This window comes from Frankliniella occidentalis, unplaced genomic scaffold (genome assembly GCF_000697945.3).
Source record: "Frankliniella occidentalis isolate FOCC.00 unplaced genomic scaffold, Focc_3.1 Scaffold18, whole genome shotgun sequence".
Taxonomy (NCBI): domain Eukaryota; kingdom Metazoa; phylum Arthropoda; class Insecta; order Thysanoptera; family Thripidae; genus Frankliniella; species Frankliniella occidentalis.
The window spans coordinates 2,726,864-2,731,827 of record NW_026267148.1 but is presented as its reverse complement, the minus strand read 5'-3'; the positions used below and the strand labels follow the sequence as shown (position 1 = coordinate 2,731,827).

At 55.6% G+C, this 4,964-nt stretch overlaps 1 protein-coding gene across 1 annotated transcript in view; it reads right to left on the bottom strand.

Annotated features, from left to right (window-relative positions):
• Positions 1-4,964, bottom strand: part of LOC113207601 (dystrophin, isoforms A/C/F/G/H) — a 192,270-nt gene that overhangs the window by 15,980 nt on the left and 171,326 nt on the right. The window lies entirely within an intron of this gene.

The following is a 4,964-nucleotide window of genomic DNA, read 5'->3' as shown; positions in this document are numbered from 1 at the left end:
TACTGAAACACACCGGCACGGCACAGTGACGAGCGAGTTCTGTCCTGTCACACTCCGGACACACGTCGACGCAACGCACGGCGCGCGGGTGCGAGCGAGGTGCCGCTCGTCGAGTGCAGCGCGCAAGTGTGCAGCACGCAGGCGCAGGCCGGCCGGGACCGTCGGGGACCGCGGCTAACTCAAGACTGAAGTGTTGCAGCGCAGCGCAGCGCAGCGGCGTGCCCCGCGTTGGCCCGCGTGTGCTCTGTTATGCTGCCCAGCTGGGGGGCCCGCACCACCGCGCCCCGCCCCGCCGCGCCCCGCCCCGCCCCGCCGCGTGGCGTCCCGCGGCTCGGCTCGGGGCCCGCCCATGCAGGTCGGGCGGCCGACCCGGGCGACTGCATACACACTCTCGGGTCGACTGCCGCCGCCCCGCCCCGCCACGCCGCGCCTTTAAAACTCCCCCGCTTCTGCAGTGCATATCTCACGCCTCACTACCAGTGCATTTTATTCCCCCCCCCCTACCCTCTCTCTCACACCCACCACATGCACACACTTTATGTCGCACGTCAAGTGCCGCGTGGCCTGCCTCGTTCCTTTACTGCACAAGCTTAGACTTACTTCCTCCCTACAAACACACACACGCTCACACACACACATGCACAAACACTTCTTATCCTACGAGAGGAAAAGTTTCTGACGTCGCTAGGCCAGGACGAGGGCGCCACAGGGAGCCCGAGCGGCGTGTATATGAAGGGCCTTGGCTTGCACCTTGCTACGTCCTGACGTCCTGCACAACTTTTTCCCCCCGTAGTACATCAATTCCAGCCAGAGGCTTACGCTCAGCTCTTGCGCCCAAAACGCCCCCAAAGTACTCTCTGCGACTGCTTTTAGGTAGGGCCATTGCGGCGGACGGATGGCCCTGACGACAAATGTCAGCAGAGCCGACGGCCCTTCTCCTACGCCGTGCCTGATCTCGTGTGTTCATTTAATTGCTCTACGTAACATGCGTACCGTGCCGACTTTACTCCTTTGGCACAGAGCTGACTCGGGCTCCGCGTGGAGCGCGTAAGGCGCGGGACCGCGTCAAAGGCAAAGGAGATGAGGTTTCCTCAGATGCTTGACTTGGATTCGGCGAAGCGCCGCCGCCCGGCCGGCCTAAGGCCGATTGATGACCAGTCGGGCCATTGCAGCCCACGCGAAGCCGGATAAACAACGGCGGCGGGGTTAGTTAGCGGGGCGGGTCGGATCAGCCGCAAGAGCTAAGCGGCGGCGCCGCCCTGCCTGATTTACGGCCACTTACGAAAACAGTGAGGGGGGGAAAAGGAAGGCATGAAATGCAAGGGAGGTAAGGGGGAATGCCCCGCTCCGAGAGGTGGGTGGAGGCTTTTATGAACCTCTGCCAGCCGACTCGCAGGCAGGTGTCAAAGCGGGCTGGGTCAACAGCGGCAGCCGGGGGTCCGGGGCGGCGCGGCGCGGCGGCGCACAGGGGTCACGTCACCTGCAGCGCCTGCCTGTGGGGCGCGCCCACGGCGTCGGGCTGGACGAACGGACGTGTCTCCGAGGCGCTCTCGAGCCAGCTGCCTAGCGCCAAGAAGTGCGACGCTGCACCCCCACGGCCACGGCGCGCGGGCTGCGTACCAACAAAGCCACGAGGGGAGAAGAGGGAGAGGGAGAGGGAGAGAGAGAGAGGGAGAGGGAGAGAGAGAGGCAGAGGGAGGGAGAGGGAGGAAGGGGGAGAGAAAGGAGGGTGAGGGGGTGAGAGTGAGAGAGAGTCGGAGGGAGGCAAACTCGCGGACGCGACACTATTTCCGGACGCCTTTGCCGACCACAACAGGCCGGGCGACGCGTTGCAGTGCTGCTGCTGAGTCAGGCGACGCACCAAGAAGTCGGCGACGACGACGACAACAACGCGCGGCCACATAGCCCGACGAGGGAGGAGGAGGACGGCCGAGTGTGAGGCGAGGGAGCAACAGGCACTAGAAAAGACTACTAGTAGAGACTAGCACGGGCTAGCAGGGACTACTACCCAAGGTCGCCGCACACGTAGCCACTAACTCACGCCGCGCCCCCCAGCCGCCCTGCCCAGAAGGGGGCAGCCGCGCCACCAGCAGGTGGATAGTGTTCCAGGGCGCACTGCTGGACTCCCCTTCCCCTACCCCGCCACCTCCCAGGCTGCTCCTCGACGGGTAAGGAGGGAACACACCTTCCATTAACGACCAACTCACAAATCTCGCGGGCACGCGGCGTGGCGAACGGAACGCCCTCCCCCGCCCTCCCCTTGCCCCACGCCACGCCACGCCACGCGATTTGTGGCGGCCAGATCTGATTTGTGGGGATCAAGTGGCATAGCCCCTGCTCCTTGCGCCATCGCCACACTCCCTTTCTCTAACTGCAGGTCTAAAAAGCGAGGCTCTTTTGCAGTTAGAAAATTTACTTTCGGACGAGGCTTGCAAAAGCAAATCCTACATCATGAACCACGCGAGGGCATGCCCTGTTCACAAAAGAAATAATATGTGTGGTTTGTGACGTGGGCGCTTATCTCGCAGTCAGGCTGGGGTCCCGACGACGGGTCTCGGGGATGTGCAGACGGCCTGCCGATGTCTAGCCGTGATACACCCGTCTCCCCGCATAGGCCCTTCTTCATTGCGCTCAACAAAACGCAAGAAAATGTGATAGAATAAGAAATACTAAATAATTTGTCTACAAAAAATTGCAGCTCCATAAAGGGAATTCACTCCACCACCATCTAATCCGCGACCGATATAGCAGGGCAGAAAAATGTTGAGTGCTCAACCCGTCCGTGTGATGTGAGCAGGCCCAAGCGAGCTGTCCCGTCCTCCGCAGGCCGACCGGACAATACTGAGGCGTGCCCCCTGTCCCTCTCCCCTCCCCCATTAAACAATATCGTCTCTTCGTCCCGGACAACATCTGTCCTAATAGAGAAACACGTGTCGGGAGAGGAAGAAGCGACACGTGTTCCTAAAGGGGGCCGTCCCCAAACGAAAGAAAGGCAGACGAAACGGCAACAAAGTCTTATTCATATTTTGAAGGTGATATGGAGGGTTCATGTGGGAAAATAGGTAGCAGCTTGAGACCTGGCGTCTTCCACGTTTCCAAAGTTTGTTTCAACACCTCATACTGTATTTATGTTAATAGCCATGTTCCATTCTACCACCCAGCTGCAACGTTATCTCCGTGATGCCCCTGTTTCACCTCCTGGCAGCCTCAACAATGCTGGACCCCCCCCCCCCCCCCCCCGCATCTCCCGCCTAACCACTACCGTCAGCGGAGGCCGCGGTAAACTACTGGCTGCTTTGCGCCTTGTTGGGAGAATGTGTGCGGGAACTTTGAGCGAGACAGGTGAGGAATTTGAGTGCCCGAGCAGGAGAGGGCGCGCGGGGGCTATCAACAGGTAAGTGTTCAACGCCCTCAAACCGTCCACGGCAGAGAATAACCAGCCAAAGAAGCCAAGTCACGCTAAAAAAGTAACATACAATAGTAAACAACCAAAATTGAGGAACGGCAATGAAATCTTGTTCTGCGAATAAGAGAAGACAAAGATATCAAAAGTAATGGGCAAGCAGCACTTCATGTACACGACACTTCGTTCGATCACTGAAAATTGAGAACTAGAGTCGCTGGTCGCTACAAGACAGAAGATTTAACAGGCAGTAAAGAATACAAACATAATAAATCAACTACAAAAAACATTCTCAAAAACATCGAAATTACCGGAAATTACAAAGACGGCACTGAATAAGATGCATCAACACGTAAAGGAAGACAGAGAGAGGAAAGCAAGATAAAGACAGAGGCTAAGACATGTCATAACATGGAGAAGTAAATGAGGCAATGGCAGCATGCATGCACTTCTTTTCAAACAGTTAATGAAATTATTTACAGTTATTGGAGCTGGATGGCAATTATGAAGGCGTCACTTCCAAAAATGGTGTTATACATCAGTCACAAACCATAGTCTGATCGGAGCCAAAAGCAATACGCCAGATGGGCTGCTAAGTTATTACAACAGGCATTATGACAAAAAAGGCGAGCATATGAAGATATCCTCCGACAGGAAAAGAATGACAAATTACAAGACAACTTCATGCAATAAGACAGCTTCTCCAGATCAGCACAAACTAAACTGAAATAAGTCAGTCTCTCACACAAAACAACTCCATTCCATGAGGTTATCATAAATTAATTAACTTTTAACGTTAAAAAGTCATTGGGCGAGTAGCAAAACAAACAAAAAAAAAGAACAGTGCCTCTACCTGGGCAGTCGAAAATCGGCCGGCGCCAACGTCTCCACCGCTGCGTACCACCTGGAACCACATCATCACACCCTTCTGACAATTCGCACAAATATTTGAAAAGTAAAATAAAATGCAAACGATGATTACATTTTGATCGTAGCTGTGCAAAAAATGCAAACAAAACTGATATGTTTGAGAGAAATAAAATGAATAACAAAACAAAGGGAGAATGGAAAGGGGGAGGGCGTGACTGAAGAGGGTCTGGTAGACACGAGTCCGGCCACCCCTTCCCTTCCCCGCCCCAACCTTTCCCGCGGACACGCGCGCGTCAGATTATGGCAGTAACTCTGCGCTACACATTTTAGCACTCCGGACCGAGCCGGGCCTGGTGCGGCTTGCTACGGGGACAGGTCTCAGGACTAGGACTGTATATGAGCGGGCCGGCTTTTTCAGCATCGCTCCCCTACGCTACGCATCCTACATCGCCCTAGCTACAAGGAAGGTCCGAGATACCCCGTTCGATCCCTCTTCCCTCAAATTAAAAGCACATAGAGACGAATTTGTAAGAAAAACAATTCATTTCTATATAACTTAACTCCAACGGCGTGATGTGCTCCTTGGCTAGATAAACTCCCCGTTAGGCTATGCAGCCTTGCAGCGTACAGCAGCGTGTAGCAGACCCACCCACCCCTCCAAACCCGCCGCGTGTGACAAGGCCCCCCCCCC